Raw genomic sequence first — 17,812 nt, 5'->3', positions numbered from 1 at the left:
GCTTTGTGATCAGTTTCCGTGGTTGCCACTGACAGTAAGCAGATATAGGCAGCTCGGAGAGGTAAACATTAGCAGCTCTTACTGGTGCACAGCTACAGACAAACAGACGCAAGAGAGGAAGGTGGGAGGAGAGTAAGACAGTCAGAGACAGAGGAGAGAGATGACTTTGTGCAGAGGAAGAGGGGGGCTGAGCCAGTTTTGCAGCTGTTGGTCAAGAAATGTAGGCAGTGCAGACAGCGAGCACCAGGCCGCAGATTTCTAATAACACATATTCAGGTTTTGTGGCTCACAGATGGAACACTTCTGCTCGGAAAAATAAAAAAGAATCACTCAGTGTGATTTCACATATTTCGGATGTTATCCTGTCTGTGTCAGAATACTTCACATGATCAGACATTTGCGACGTCACACATAAAAATGGGGTTTGGGTTGGTAAGCTGTTTCTGACACATGTTCTTATTAGTTGAAATCCTGTTCACGTCTCCATAGCTATCAACAAATGAAGTGGTCTGAAACTTCAAACGATTGGCGCAGAGAGGCATACACTGCTGGAGCAGAGATGATAGCCAGGAGGTTGCGAGCAGGTCACAGAAAAGTCGGATTCTAGCAGTTATCAAGCAGTGCGCTTTCATGTGTTTTGGGGACGTAGCTTTGACAAGAGGGCTGGGATGTATTGGGTGCATTCTTTCAAAGAGTAGGCTGCTCTTGAACTTTTCCAGGATTACCAACCCTTGTTTTAAAGTTTACAAAGACAGATGTTGGCAAGGCAAGGCAATCTTATTTATAAAGCACCTTTCAAACAAAGATTCACGGTGCTAGCAGTGGTTGTCAGAGTTCTTCAAAAAACTCGACCCAACTCTTCTCATTTTAACAAATTTTAAAGAAATGACAGCAGTTTATTAAATTCTAGCATCCAGAGAAGATTAGCATAGCTAGCAAGTAAACTGTCGGATGTAGTGGACTTGCAATCAAGCTGGAGAACCACTGATGCTAATGTGCTCTAGTTTTTTCCTGTCACACTTTCAGGGGAGGGGGTCATACTCAGTAATGCTCCAGTGCATCAAAGATACATGATATTTGGACTGTCAAAAACATCAAGACAAAAATAATGAAACAGTTTGGAAGTCTAAATCAACGACTAGATATTTCAGTCTCTTTTAATGTTTTCAATAACAAGTCTAGAAAAAAATATCTGAATTTCCTTTACACTGAGTTAAAAGAAGAGGAGGATGTTGTTGTGTGTATTCAATGTATGCAATTTAAGTGTGAGTGGGACAGGGAGAGGGTGATGGACGGCTTCGGTTGGACACATGCTAACGCTGCACTACAGAAGCTGTGACCTATTTTTCACAGTCTCTAACACACAAGCACATACACACAGACACAGCCTCTGACAAAGGGACAGGAAAGCAGAGGTTAGCCATGCACTAAGCCCTGTTCTTAATACATGCATTCCAGTGGATAGAGCTCAATGCTGCTGCACTTGCCTGTTGGTACAAGCAACTTCTGCACACACACACAGTCCCCTGCATGACTGACAATAAAAGGTAGAGCCTGACTTCTATAATATGTAATCACATACACGTATACAAGTGCACTCATATACAGGTAGTCTTTTTCAATACTGCTTAAAACAAACACAATACACTAGTTGTTTGGTTTAAAAAGAAGAGCTTGAGATGCCTCAGGCTTTTCTGATTTATGAGATAATTTCATATTTAACAAGGGTAGGTGACATCACCATGGTAACTAACCTCACACACCTAATCTGCATAGGAGCTGGTTAAGTTCGATCAAAACTAATAAATGCATATAAAAGCACCACCTATTGGCCAATTAATTATCTTGGAAACCGGCAGCACTATTTACGGAAGGCCCGTGGAGCTTGGTTTGTGGATCATCAGATGATCTCTTAGAAGCGCAAAAGTGTTCAGAGACCCATAAAACCCTTTGGAGTTCCCTGACAATTTTTTATATGAACGACCCTCATTATTGCAAAGGGCCAGCTCCACAGCAGGAGTGTACTCTTGTGTAGGAGGGCCCCCTCTCGTCTTCCGCATTTCATTTTTCCCTTTGGGCTGCATGCAAGGTCAAAGGCATTTCATTGTGCTCTTCCATACCTATATCATCATACCAGAGATTTAATAAAGCACTAAAACGTTGTACTAGGGCTGCACGATATAAAAATAATTTACTGTCATAACGATACGAACATACGCGATATACATATCGCAAAAGACTTGAACTGCGATAAATGGTATTCGATGCGCCATGCATTCACGCTCTACATATCAATATATTTGGCAAATTAGAAGGAGCCCTAACGCCCTAGATAATAAATTAAAGATATTCAGAAAATTAACGGGCCAGTCCCGGTTTTTTCCTGCATTGAGAATTGCGAGCCACCTCCATCAAATTTTGTGTCTCCTCCGCACCCGACAAAATTCTAGTACAGTGGAAACTGCTAGTGATCATGTTTGTCCTTGGCCAAATTAATGTCTATAAGCGGTTGATTATTATAAAAGAACAGCACAGTCCCAGAACCTGAGGGCAAGGTAACGACGCTTGCCACACACACACACACACACTCCGCTGTGTGCTCCCTCTCTCTCTCTCCGATTCAGCTGACGTCTCTGACTCGCTACAGTTCAAAAGTTCATCTGTTTGAAATGACGCCACAATTTAAACACTGATCATCACATAAAGATTGATACTTTTCTGGTGCCAGGGGGAATTTTTTCAATACAACTATGTTGTTGGAATGGAAATAATGCGTTTACATTTTTCAGTGTCTGCATAGGCTACTCACTGTATGGTGTCTGTGTTAGCAGTGAAACCAAAGCAGAAAGACTGTATACTTAAGCATATGATTTATAAAGATATAGGGGAAATTGTGACGTATATATCCTCAAAGGGTCTCAAGTTGCTTTACCAAAATTTAAAAACCAACATCAACACACACATACCACAATGTACTGCATATTTTGTACTATGCTGCAAATAGATGTAGGAACTAGTCAGAAACATCTTTCTAAAAAGCAAGTGCTTACTACCGGATCTGCCATAAAAGGACCGAATATCAGCTTGAAGATGTAAAAGATGATTTTTATTAACATACCGATTCCATGGCTGTGGGAGAACGTCAGTGGGCTAAAATCCAACTAGAAAACACCTGCTGCAGCAGAGTCCACAGAATCCTGAAAAACAAGATGAAAACAAAACCAGGCATTAATTACTTGGACAGAACAAGCAGTTTCACATTCCTTGCAATGGACGGGTATTGGGGTGGATGCAGAGGGTCATGTTTCTCCTCCCAGGATCGGTTCTCCCACTGTTCTCTGACAAGCTCAGAGAGGCCTATGGGAGAACAGGGTACAGATGCTCTGAAATATAGTGAGCTGTTTGTTCCTGTTTTTTGTTTCTTCAAAACCTTGTCTTTATCCATTTTAGAACATAGGACAAGATGGAAAATATTTGTACCCTGCCCCTGTGCTCCTGTGTAGTCATTATCACAAACCTTTACATTGTCTTGTCCTAAACTGTATGACTTGAGCCCACACCTTCCCTGACAAAGCAAAGTGAATTGTGTATAGACAGATTATCAGTTAAACAACATTTATGGGTTTATTTTGATTTATGATTTACCTGCTGATAACATGCCATAGGAATGTCTACAATCAAAAACATAGTCGTTTATATGTGTTCACATAACAAATGTGCTAATAAACTGCCTGCATTTTGAGGTGTGCAGCAATGAGATGGAAACATTATTCAAGTGGAGCCAATAAACTGTTTATCAGTGAATAAATGTACACAGCTACAGGTATGACAGTAGAATACATGTGTGGGTCTATCTGTGCCAGCAATTTAAAAGTAAAAATAGGCTCTCTGCTACTTCTCAGTTCATTTGGGAAACATATACAAGTTCCATAAAATGCCATCAATAGGCCCTTTGCAAAAAAAGGCCTCTTCACATGGCTTTGTTAGGAATCCTTCATATGAACATCTGATTTTAATGTCACTTGAAATAAATAGCTTGGAGTTTTATGGCGAAAAATAATTGACAGCCCTTCCCCTTACTAAACGTTTCAACCTGGATTTCTGTGACATAAGTGAGATCACAACAAGTCTAGTTTAAAAACAATTGGGGGTTGGGGTCTCAAAGGGCACTCATCAAAGCACTGAACTAAGAATCATAGACAGAAAGAGACAAAGATTTCTGAATTTATAAACAGGATGTGGTTAGGTAATGCACCAACAAAAGTACACCAACAGCCTCAGTGTTTTGCCACTCTCGTGTTTAAAGGGTTCATGAAATGACAGTCACAATGCATCAACCTCATGAACAAAGATCATTATGTGTAAAAATATGTTGACCTATAACTTTAGTTGTGTCCTGTTTAATGGTTTGTAAAAGAAGCACATATAAGGAAGACTGTGGCAGCCAGCCCCTAAGACTATTGCACCCGGTTGTCCTCAGAACATCTCCATATCTGGTCCACAGTAAGGAGCCAAATTGGAACACATATCAGCCACAGTCCAGCATCCGAGATCTGCTAATGTTACTGACCTGTCTGGCTAGTGGCCCTTCCCCCAGTCTCTTCCCAACTATGAGGACAAGGATTTATCAGGATTTAGGAGGCGGGACATGGGAGGGTATTTAACAGAGGTCCATTGTCAGGCTAAACTGGTAACATTCCGGTGATTATTGGACCCCCCCCCCCCAGTTTGAACCCACATTTGTTCCATCAATCTGGTTTAAGGCATCACAAGAGGATTGGAGTCCAATGGTTGTTTGCAACTAGCTGTCAGGGTTAATACCATTTAAATAGATATAGTACTTACAAGTCCCTTTTATCTCACAATCTGCATTCATGTACAAATCATTATTTATTATTGGTAGGAGTGACCTTGTACCTCTGCTATTGGTATGAATATCAAACAGGACCCTTGTAGAGGGTTTTACTGGATAGAGCTCAAAAGCTGATAGTACAGGCAGGGTGGCAGGTGGGTACGCAGGACAGATTAAGGCCAGACCATGCTGGAAAGGCCTAAGTGATAAGAAGGATGATGGTTAGATGTGTATTTATGTTTGTTCTGAAGTGGAACCTCTGGGGCTTTCCCAGTGGGAATCACAGGATTGACAGAATGTAATAATCCAGCCAGGAAGCAGAACCCTATACTCCCAACAGAGTTGGAGACACAGCATAAATTCACTTTGACAATCACCCAAAAAAACTTACAGGACACAGTTTCAACTGAGAGCGGTAGATTAATAAACGATCCAAATAACACCAACAAAAAGCACACAAAAAATCGTTGCACCAAAGTAAGTCGGGGACGAAAACTATGAATTATCTTTATTACAAAATTAGAATTTCTTATTCTATACAATTCACTAATGTAAAGACAAACTAGCAAGCAAAACAATGAGCTGAAAGAAAAGGAGTCGACTGTCACCACAATGAAAATTTCTAGATTGAAATTTGTCAGGAAGTGAAATAAAAGAAAGCGGTTCAGAATATGAAAACTGATCACCTACTAGCTATATCAGTGACAATTTCACGTGTAATCCAACAATTGCTTTTTGTTTTTACTTTACAAAACCTTACACTTCACTGTACAGCACACTTCAGAAGACTAACCCCTCCGTGGGAACAAGACAAAGACATAGGACACATTGCTCTGCCAACAAGAATTGTGGTGTAACAGATAAGACTAATGATAGCTTAAGAATATAAATAAACATGTTGAACTAGTTTCACCAGTTAGTTGGAAGCTGAAAGTTATCTAGGGCTGTAGCTGGTTAATCTTAGTTGACTGAAATCGCACCTACTCTTCCACCCATCGATTGGTTGCAGGAAAAAAATAACCTGAGGGTCATGTTTAGATTAACTAAACCGGCCATGGTACACTGGGTGAACTCTATTCAATCATTATTAGATCAATCATATTAAATATGTAAATTATCATATGTTCACTCAAAAAAGTCTCAGCGTTAAACATTAAGCTGTGATACGCAAAGTGCGATTTGACTTTTAAACACAACACAAACGACCTGTTTGACATGGTGTCAATTATTTTGGAATTGCTTCTGAGAAAAGTTCAACAAATGTTCAATAAGTTCAACCAAGCAGTCCCCATTAGGTTGGGACAGTTCAAAGTTCAAAGACGCATGCTCCTTAGTAACAGTTGCTACCTAGCTTATTAGCTTTGACTAAACTACACAAGGAGAGAATGAGGGGATGACAAATAGCAAATCTGCTGAATAGTCAAATTTACATAAATTTAAAAGCACAAGTGTGTACAAAATAAAATCTATAGATGTGATTAAATATATGTGAACAAGACTAATGTGGTGGAGCTGATGAAACATTAGAGGTCAGATGCCAAACCCCTGCTTTAAACCTTGGTTCAATACAACCTTGCCCTGAGTCAAAAGCCTGCTTCAGCAAAGTGCAGCCATACATACAGCAAATTTCTAGTTCTGCATCACCATGACAACATGTCCGCATTATTAATTCATCTGCATGTTCACTAGACATGTCACTGTTGACAAGCAGCTGAAATATCAGAGATTTAGAGATCTAAGCTCATCACTGCAGCAGAGATTTCGCCATATTGGTGAGGATCAGAACCGTTTGTGAGGCACAGGGGGGCAAGAAGCACATGTGTGGTCGAGGCAGCTGCACTACAAGCTCTTTAAAAACACTGCTGTAAGTGAGAGAGCTGGTGAGACCAATGCTGGTTTTAACAGTGACCTTCAACAAGAATCAGAGGCTGTCTTTGATGCTGACAGACTATGACTGCAGATAAGGATAAATCTCTTCACTGGAGCTGGGGGAATGGGTTCGCACTAGAGAGACTGAAACGTTTAGTTGCAGCCAAACATGGCTTCTTGCTAGTTGGTTTTACTCAATTCAATCGTTGCAACAATTGTCCCACAATATATTCACGGACTAAAGCCTCAAATGCGCTCCAATGTTCGATATGGAGGTGACATTCAGGAGATTTAATAGTAAACTATTAAGGAAAGGTGTATTAATGTATGAGACAAACCCCAAACTGCAGACTGCTATCAAGACCTCATGGTTGGAAAACAATTAAAGAATGCTGGGCCCATGTGCATGAACAATGGGAGCACATGACGTTTGTAATTGATACCTGGACCATATAACACAAACACATCAGTGTGCACCCCCGCGGGGCTGCAGAACACCTCCTCAGTCAGTCTTGTGTCTGGCTGTCTTGTTCGGCGAACAGAACAGAGCCAACTAAAAAGCAGCTGTAGCAACAATACTAACCTATGTCTGATTTCATAAAGCATAATGCAGGCCTCATACATGTCATAGCGGGACATTAATTGCGTGCTCACACTGTAGACTCTGCAGCACAGTAAATCATCTTGAACAAAAATTCCCAGGCTAGCCAAATTTTAGCGGAGTTCATATACATGACACGATATGCACTGGAATAGAAATGTTGGCAGAAGATTTCAGCGAGACAAAAATCAACATTTAGTGCCTTTAGACATGATGAAATAAAGTATATCGGCCCAAAGCAGCCTGATGAAAGACCCATGAAATAATGCCTAAAGTTATGTTGTTAGCTGTCGTATCAATGGCAGTGTGATAAAAACAAGCAAGTGGTTGACAGCACATCGACACCGGCATCTGCCCTTATCGCCAAAAGCGGTCAAATCTTATTATCTTTCCAAGTTAACATCAACATCGCCGTCTACGCGTATGGTACCGCTTTTTCGTCCTGATAAAATTGTATTCTTCCCATTTCACGTCTGTCATGTGATAGAGACTTCATCAACATGCCCACTCATTCTCGTTTCCAGACATTTTCTTGCTGCGTTACCACATGACCTCACTCAGACATTTTACCAGGGGCCTGCCAGGAAAAGTTCCAGAAAATCCCATTAGCAATTGATGCGGATGCTCTCGCATACAGCCACTCTCGAAATTTCAGGAAAATGTCCAGACTTCAGTGAATGTCTGAAAGCAGCTCAAGTTATTCACTTATGGCAAAGTTCTTTCTGAAGATTGTGACGCAACACAGTGTTTCAACTTCATTGTTGCAGAAACAGCTTCGGCACCTTTATCCAGGAACATGGAGTTCAACAGGATATTGTGGAGATCGGTTCTGCTTGTGTGTGATTGGAGAGGAGCAGAGAAGCAAAATCATTTGTTGATCAGGGCAGAGGTGGGGCACTGATAAGGTTAGAATTCTAAATATATGTTTTAATGGTCTGTCACTTCTGCTGTAGTAACCTACTGCTTGCAGCCTTGCACTCGTGTATATAGGTGTGCGTGTGTTAGTACATTGCGTGTGCATGCCTCTGCTGTTTTCTTTCAGTCATTCAGTTATATCTGATAACTGAAATCTCATAATTTTCACATCGAAATGGGTATCGAGAATCGTGGAAATTTCATGCTATCGGTATCGACTACTACATTTTTGGTATCGTGACATCTTGATTATAATCGATTGAGTCAATTGAAATACCTAACTACTTTTACTAAAATTATGTACTACACATGGATGAAACACTGCCTATAATATCTGGGGGGTTGTCTGTCAGTGAAGAATGCCTATATAAGATCCGAGCACAATACCAATTGAACAATAGGAAGCAACAGCAGCTTAATATAGACGCCTGGATTTGGCCTGCAGTATGTCAAAGCATCAGGTATCGAAGCTTATTGTAATATCTTCACTAATTAGATTCAGTCATCTGCTCTTCTATGCGCAAATACTGGAGGGGAAACCTGACACTGGAGGGTATGGGGAGACAGCTGAGGGGGATGGAGAGATGGGCCAGGGGGAGGAGAAAGGAAAAGAGATACACACCACACCTCTCCTCCTCAAAAACATCTACATTATTGATAAAGCCTGGCTTCTGCAGGGAGGGACCACAGCACACTGGTCCTCCATATCTCCAGCATGAACAACCAGCACAGACAGCAGCATGACAGCTCTATCCAAATCAGTTTATCCAAACACCAAACACACTAGTGTGAGATAAAACATCTGCATAGAAGTTAACAATGAGAGGTACATAAAAGCAAATGCAGGTAGGAGCATGAGAGAGGGGGGGAATTGGAGCTGGGAGTTAGAAGAAATAAAAGATAGGAAAGATAAAAAGGTGAGTCTGTCACATGGCTGGGGTAGCTGAACAACAAACCAGCCAAATAAAAGCCTGATATTAAATCAAGGCTGAGGAGTTAGAGGAGGAGGAGCAGGGAGTGGAGAAGAGCTGCAATGAAACGCAGCAGCACTGCTCGTGACATGGTTAGCGACAGCGCTTGTTTGTTCAGCACAGCCATGCCACTGCAAGCTCAGCTCACACGCTCAGTTCCCCTTGCTACGAATCTTCTGCTGTTGTCAAGGTAACAAGCTCTCTGGACTGGGAAAAACCTTCACATTCAAAAGATGCTTTATTTTTTTAAATGCTGGCCTCAACCAGAAACTTGCATGTGTTCTTAATATACAGGGTGTGCAGATGAAGGTATCCTCAGCTTGGCCGGGCAACAAAGGAAAACACTTTCTAATTTTCCATGGAATTCAGAAATCCTACTGTACCGCCATACTGTAACTTCTGATGTAGCTGGAATGAAAATGAAGAACAGCAATGACAGCACGGTGCTTGTTCAAACATTCATAATAATGCTGTTAAGAGCTGCTTCATTAAAAATAATCAAGTAAATTAATCCAAGACCTCATCAACAAGAGAGAAGCTAAACCAATAAGTCTCTTCCCTAGCTAGTTCAATCCTTTCTGATTAGGTGAAACATCCATGGCGTTGCACCTAGTTATTCTTTACATGGATAAATATAAATAAAAATGGGTGTAAACCAAATAAAGCATAGAAGTTGTACTTGTATAGTTACAGTTACAGCTTGTTGCATATTGTGTCCTTAAGTCTTACATTCTGATGAAGTCAAATTTAATGAAGCTTCATTATTTTCTGACAGAGTTGGCTCAAAAATCCTGACACCACCTTGGTCACAGACCTTTGGGCCCAGCCTGTTGCTTTTTTATATCATCATCTCCTTCAATCACAGCTCATCTCCCCCTCTATCTGAGTCGAATTGTACATTAAAAAAAGGTACACCAGCAAACCACTAACCAACGAAGTAGGTTCACTATACAGTTATTTGGCAGCAGATTCATATTTTACTAGCAAAGTTAGTTTAGAATAGTGATTGACGGGCTTAACTTACTGTTAAATCAGGCATTAAGGTGGTAACAGGTGTTCTATTTACAGAAAAGGTGTAATTTTAACACTGCATTTATGTCAATACTGAGTCTGATTACATTATTTAGAATTTGACTAATAGCTTATGTATCTGACATATTGAAATAACACAGCTATAGAGGAGTTAATCTGACTCACTTTATGCGTCTTCTTTTAAATTGTAGTGGTTATGGTTCTTTGTGGTGATCCAAAAAATACTACAAACTCATGGCTGTACATTGGCATTACAAATGTAATGCTCACAAACCCTCTTTGACAAGCACTGACAGCAGCACACAAACCAACAGCAACCAAGTTTAATTTCTATTAAATCAAGTTAATCAACTTCCTATTGCTATTTCCTTGTAGATTTTACATAAACAACTTAAAGCAATGCTACAGAAGCAAGGGCCAGAACTGCTGCATAGACAAAACCTGTGAATGCAGAAGAAGCCAAGAAAGGAGTGTGGCTTTAGATTTATTATGCAATTAATGTTGATAACTGAACAATCACTGATCTTAAGACAAACTGTCTGCATTTGCCAAGCCACATCAGCACTAAATCTATAGGCTATTGATTTCACCATTACGACAACCAGGTTTTTCTCAGTAAATCCAAAACACAATAACACTGCTCTTCATTTAAGATGATGTAAATGTGTTCTTCCTAAGTTATGACTTTGAAAATACACTTTAAAATTGATAAGACATCCATTTTCTGTCAACTGACTATAACACAACAATAATTTCTGCACTTACAAACTGTTTCTCTAGAAGCCAGTGGTGTCTAAGCCATATACAAGCCGACATATCAGTGTCGTATACTTCATACATTTTTTTCCTAACGTTTGTTTCTTGATTACAGTTTTTTAAACAGTTGTACAGCTGTTGAGGTCTATGTTCACTTAGCTTCTACAGCACATTATAGTTCCTAATTATGATATTGCAAATCGAGATACAGAATGGTATGTGCCACATTGGCATCTAGTTGTTACCAAATGTTAACAAAACAGTCAAACAACACAAAGCATTTTAGGTTATATTTGAGTCATGATGTTTCGTCATTTAACAATTGAATAATCTGTGCTTTTTAACAATAGCATTATAAATAAGCGTAGGGAAGTCAGACATTTCACTTACAGTGATTTGATTTTCTTTCAAGAAAGCTCGCTCTGTCATTCAGCCTCACACACACAACCTGAGCATTTCCACGAGGGGTCGACCCATTATCGGCCGGACGATTATTGGGGCCGATATATGGCTTCTTTATTATAGATTATCTGTATCTGTAATTTTTTTTATCGGATTGCCGATAATATCAATTCATTTTAAAATGTCTATAGACACCACTCTGTCGTCTTGAGCAATGACCCACCCACAGCACTATCTGATTTAGTAGACATCCAATCTATCACAGACCAACGCAAAGGAACGCATTTCAGACTGGAGCAACTTTGATCACAGAGCGGAGCTATGTTTCAAAAGAACTGCCCGGACCACACTGGCTGCTGCTGCGCCGCGGAACGGCTGCGTCGCTGTTTTTCTGTGTGTCGCGGTTGTTTGCTGTTCACACTGGCTGCTGTTTAGCCGCAATTCTGCAGAGGAGGAGCTGCTACCCCATAGGGTTTGCCTTAAAAATGGCAATAAATAATATAATTTTTACGAGGATGTCATCCTTTTTTACCAGTGACATGTGTGTTAGAGTGAAACCCACACATACAGAGAGAGAGAGAGAGAGAGAGAGAGAGAGAGAGAGAGAGAGAGAGAGAGAGAGAGAGAGAGAGAGAGAGAGAAGTTGCAAAAACACATAATCCTATGATCTATTTCTATGACGACAAACAAGCCCAGTTTCCCAGTTACACTGAAAATGCCCACTTGCGATACAGCCTACAGTTAAGTTTATTTATGTAGTGACAGCTATATCTTTTGAGTAACGTTGGTGCAACTGGAACTTATTTTAGCCACCATATCGCAAATGTAACATTACTCGCCCTAAGTTAGTTGGTGTTTTTACATAGGTTATAGGTAGGCTAGCTTACGGCCATTATAACGTAAGCTATGTTGTCTCGTAGAGCTAACTTGAATGTGATAGCTAACGTAAAAGTTAAGTTCTTTTGTTGATCTTTAATTATGCCACCTAACTAGGAAAAAGAAACTCATACGCTATAACGTTATTTCTTGCGCATCACTTAATTACCAGGGGCCGGTGTGTTATTCTAAATTTTGATACCCGGATTTTTATTTTAACTGCAAATGTATGTCGGTTATCGGTCCCCCTGATTATTAATGATCGGCATCGACATCAGCCCTGCAAAAAACCCTAATCTCCACAATTCTGCCATTGTTAATTTTCTGTTGCCATGGTTGCAGTGAAAGACAGAGCCCTATAAATATTGGAAATGGAGGAGTAGCAGCTCATGGTACATTATCGACATAAACACCCGCACATGCTCTAACACCACAGAACAAGTCGACTGTTCTGAAAGCCTGCAGCCATCCGTTCACCCACACAATTCTCTGCCAGTTAAAAAGTAGGCATTTAATACATATCTCCAGCTGACACACATTGTCTCCACACAAACTGAACCAAAGTCTACTCTCTAATTCTACAGAGGGATGTGCAACTCAGATTTCTATCAGTGCAAATTCCACCATGCCATCATGCAGGATGCGACTGTACCATTGTCAAAAAGCCATTTGTGATCTTCATTGTATTTCGTTGGGCCATATTGTCAATAACCCATTTCTCATTTTTGACAAGGTTGAGCTACAATGGCATTTCTAATTTAGTCTTCATTGGAAACCTATTTAAAAACCTGAGAAAACAGGGGTTTGACAAAAGTATACAGAGCAACAAGCCAGCAAGTAAAAGTAGTCAGCTAGGGGTGTCCTTAGCACTGAAAAGCTCAAATTTGGTAGCTCTGGTAGAACATATACACTGTGGGGAAGAATATATCAATACGATCATGTGTATTACTGTAAGAAGTTATATTACTTATTTTTAAACATTATTTGGAGCATCTGATATGACAACTAAAGTAGTATTTTAGAGCAGCAAAAGTTGTGGTTGTGTAATATATATGTTGGCTGACTCCATTATTTGAGTATATACACGTGTGTTAAACAGGTGGGTTGATAAAGTATTGGCCTTTTAATTAAACTTAAAATTAGAGTTGTTGTCGTCAACTTCAACTGGGTCACTGTGTGCATCCAACACAACCTCTACGATCAGCTTACTCAGTGTGTTTGTGCTTGTGGAGCATACACCGCAGCCGCACCCTGGACAGTGAGCAGACAGGGCTTCGTATTAAAATATAAACAATTACACTTATCAAACACAGGGAATTAGAAATAAAGTCTATCTCTAAAACAAGTCCTCCTCAAATCAAGGCTTTACTTTCTGCAGTCTAGGAAAATAAAGGCTGTGGTCACTATTTGTGGAAATACCATGATAGAGTAGCCAGCTGGACTTCTATGAAAAGTCATCTGTTTGGCCGGCATCTGACGTTTATTGAAAGGCTTTAGATGGGCGTGCATAAATTAAAGGGTGTGTGAAAAGTACTGCAAAGCACACGGTGCACAAAGTGGGAAAATGTCGACAGCAGTAGGTTGATGCATGTATATGTTAAGACAACACGACCCGATTAAGGGTTGCCACTGAATATAAACATGCTAAGTAAGAACGCTAACTGAGGCTGTCAAGCTACTATTATGAAAACAATGATTGCCATTGAACTCCATGAATATACACACACCCACACGGTATGAGTGTAGTGTATATTTTTTTCCTCTCACTCCTTGGAGGGAAAAGACAAATCAGACACAAGCTTGCTGAAGAGGGCTTTGATCCCTTAGATAAAAAGCTGGTGACAACTCTAATCTGTGGAGGTATGAAATATACAGGACTCAGGACGGTGGCCATTTATGACAAAAACCTAGGATTTTTTTTTTTTTTCACCAGAGAAGCAGTTGTAGCATCATGACACAGAATGCCATATTAAAAGATGGAGAGGGTTTTGCACTAGTTTGAAGAGAAACCATGTATGTTTCTTTTTGCTAAATATCAGTTTCTCCCTTCACCTGACATATTATTATTATTCCAATTCACTTCCTGGTTGACTAATTATATAATTCAACAAAAAAACTAGAATGCACTCAATAGAGCACATATATCGGCCATGCCCAACAATCAAGCTGCACCAAAGTGCACCCACGCTCATAGATATCAGTCCCCTTAATTAGATCAATGAATTATTCACTGGGAAATAAAGATGCAACGTTTAAGAAAGGGAAAACTTTCCTGGTCCAAATCTGCATCAAAATGTAATGGGTTCTTCCTTGAACCAGTCTGCATCTTTCCACCAACTTTCATGGTAATCTGTCCAACAGTTTTTGTGAAATGCTGCTAACTAACAGACAAACAAACACCATTGAAAACATAACCACCTTGATGGAGATAACATGAAAGACATGGAGACAATAAAGAAGAGACTTCACAATCTCAGCATTTCATAAATCTGGATATACCGTATACTGAATGTGCAACTGTAGAAACAGATGATCTGTTCATGAAAGAGAATGATATATAAAATACATCCACATTTTTTGTCTGTTAAATGGCCTTGACAGTTGTATGGTTAGTAGCCCGCCTCTCGTTGCCTCACACAAAGAATAGAGATCTCAATCACTTCCACTAAGTCAGGTAATAGAATGAACTTTGCACTGCTATCATATCAGCAGTGCAGGTTGGTCATCATTTAAAAGATTCGGCGTCAGGCTCTTCCAGCAGTGAGAAAAGGGTTTCTTAGATAAATGTACATATTTGAAGGTTGGACTACAGAAAAGACATGTCAAGTAAATAATCCTGAATTACCTAACACAAAATGCAATAGACTAAATACGGAAAAACACAGAGCCTGCCGGTGTGCATCATTTACTATGACTTTTGTCAAAGAAGGAATCAAGGCCTAACAGTTAGGTCCAACGCCCTCAGCTTCCTGCAAGCAGAGCTTCCTGAGGACCCAGGGCTACTGCATCGAGGTGGAAATGGGGGTGCTGTCAGGGACGGGAGAGGGAGGATGGGCATATGAGGATGCAGTATGCAAAAATACGGAAAGGGTTGCAGAGACCGACATAAGCTGCTTTCAGACATGCAGGGGACTCTGCAGAACCTCCGAATTTCTCCGGAGGAGGTGCATGTGTGAGACACAAAGATAAAAAACAAAAAGAAAACAAAAATGCCCCGGTGAAAAAGCGGTGACACACGTAGAAGACACTGACGAAGATGTCAAGAGAGTTTGTGGTGGTTAGAGCTGACAATGGTGTCGGAGTGTTGTAAACATGATCACGTGGTCTACACAGCAGAGTTAATACTTCACTTCCTGTCTCTGTCGCTGCACCCGGCTGTTCCACCTTTCGCCTGAATAACACGGAGGATTTGATGCAGTTGTGAATTCGTCTGTGCAGAAAACCTCCCGCTGTGTTGTGCATGTGTGAAAGGCAAAGTCTGGGTTAATTCCATAGACAATTCTCCGGATTTTACCCAGAGGTCATGTCTGAAAACGGCTATATTCACACTGGACCAAAAACCCAGCCAACATCCACTAATCTCTGGCATTAGTCCTCAGTAAAGGAACATTTAATTCCAAATCAAATTAACGCAATGCAATGATGTTTGTCTAAGAGGTGATAAAAGTTGTCACCTCAATTGGTAACTTGTGAGACTATTTGCCATCTCAGACTTAAATTCAATTCCTCTCTACTCAAAGCAGTTGCCAAACATTGTTCTGTTGGTGTCAAGTTTGAAGAGATTTAACCTAACTATATTTAAATAGGTACTGCTGTAACATACTCACTGGCTTATGTGCTGCTTGCTACAGTTTACCAAATCTGTTTTACAGCATATTTGTGACGTGAAATGTGACACACCAAGAACAAAAATACAAAAACAGAAAGGAAAACCTGTCTACTGGCAATGGAAATAGAGTAATTGAGTTTGCCTGCATTTAAAAACCAACATATATGGCCAAATGTTGGTTTATAAGGGTTTGAGTGGAAGCAGAAGAGGAGCAAGCACAGAGGTAGTTGGGTATGGAAAGAGAGGATGGGGGGAGAGATGATCCAAGCGTGTGAGAGAGCAGCATAACAGTGCACCACAGGGATGAGTTCAATAGACAATCTATTCTGTCCAAGAAATACAGATAACATTGTGAAATTTGATAGATACGGTCCATGTTAGTACAATTAGGGTGTATGTGTGTATTGCCAATCAACACAGACAAGCAGGATGTATGAATTATTGTATGAAGGAAAAATAGCCACTTATAACTACATAATTAAAAAATAGAACAATTGCAGCAAAAAAGAGTTTCTTCTTTAACAACCACATGGTCCCAAAAAACAAAAACCAACAACAACAATACTTATCACTGATCACAACCTTGGGGAATGTTATGTGACATCAACCAAATCATAGCCTCTGACATTTATTGTTTGAGATGAAACGCCTGAGGCAAAATATGTGCGCATTTAAAGCTTACAGGAGCTGTGTTTTTCCATTATTTAGATCGTTTAATGGTGGGGCTTTAAAATCTGACTTGAGAGAGCTGGCAACAAAGGAGGGCATTTTAATGCAGGACGCCATCCGATTCATTATACTGTTTTTATGACACTAATGTTTGCTTCCTGTCTTCCAGGTGTGTTTTCTCACACCGCAGACCATGAATATAATACTGTGTGCCAGCTTAAGTTTCCTCTCTGTTAGTCCTTCTCAATGTGGAAGACTTCTGTATTATAACAAAACTGTTGCGATACATAAGCACTTCAAACTGCACTGAAATTCAAATAAAGGCATAGCGGATCATAGCTAGGAAAAAGGTATTCAAATAAAATAAAAACATGACACTTCAGAGAAAGGACCAGCAGCAACAAAGTATGCACAATTTGTAGAACATGTGCTAAACCATGCAAAAACACGGGTATGATCCTTTGACTGTTCACCTTTTTCAAACAGGCTATGCAGTGATTGTGGGTGAGAAATGGCTTTGCATAAGTAATGAGGAGGAATAAAAGGCTGTCCTACATCCACGCCAGAGATTACACTTCTGGCTGCTGTTTCTATAAAAAGATTCACTGCAGGGAGTATGAGTGGCACAAGCACACACGCAACCACGCACACAGACGCCCTCACAAACACAGAGATGGGCACAAAAACAAGGCAGTGTATTTATAGGGAAGAAGGTTCTTGCATCAAAAGAACTTAGAAGATCAGTGTCTGGTTAACTGTAGTCACCCAATCACAGATCTATGACTGTTGCGAAGCCTTGGCAGACAAACATACTGAAATGTTGGAAAGATTATTGGTAGCTCGGGGCCAACTTAAAATGTTTTCTATATTTCCTGTTCTCCTATTTTCCACTTCTCATTTAGGATGCTGCCTTTCTGGGCAAAACAAATACCTCAGTGAATTACCTTCACAATGTCTGACACAGGGATTCAATGTGGACGTACAAGGCTCGATACAAGGGCCAAACACATAGTGGCCTGTAGCTTTAAAAGCGGCTCTGT

At 40.2% G+C, this 17,812-nt stretch overlaps 1 protein-coding gene across 2 annotated transcripts in view; it reads right to left on the bottom strand.

The window, feature by feature from the left end:
* The window catches only part of ankrd11 (ankyrin repeat domain 11), a 93,853-nt gene that overhangs the window by 66,691 nt on the left and 9,350 nt on the right, over positions 1-17,812 (bottom strand). For both annotated transcript variants that reach the window (XM_035153530.2, XM_035153521.2), the window contains exon 2: positions 3,119-3,197. The gene's annotated coding sequence lies outside the window, so the exon portion shown is untranslated. The remainder of the gene's footprint in view (positions 1-3,118; positions 3,198-17,812) is intronic.

This window comes from Hippoglossus stenolepis, chromosome 1 (assembly GCF_022539355.2).
Source record: "Hippoglossus stenolepis isolate QCI-W04-F060 chromosome 1, HSTE1.2, whole genome shotgun sequence".
NCBI lineage: Eukaryota > Metazoa > Chordata > Actinopteri > Pleuronectiformes > Pleuronectidae > Hippoglossus > Hippoglossus stenolepis.
Note: the sequence above shows the minus strand (reverse complement) of the source record. Positions and strands in the feature narration are given on the sequence as shown.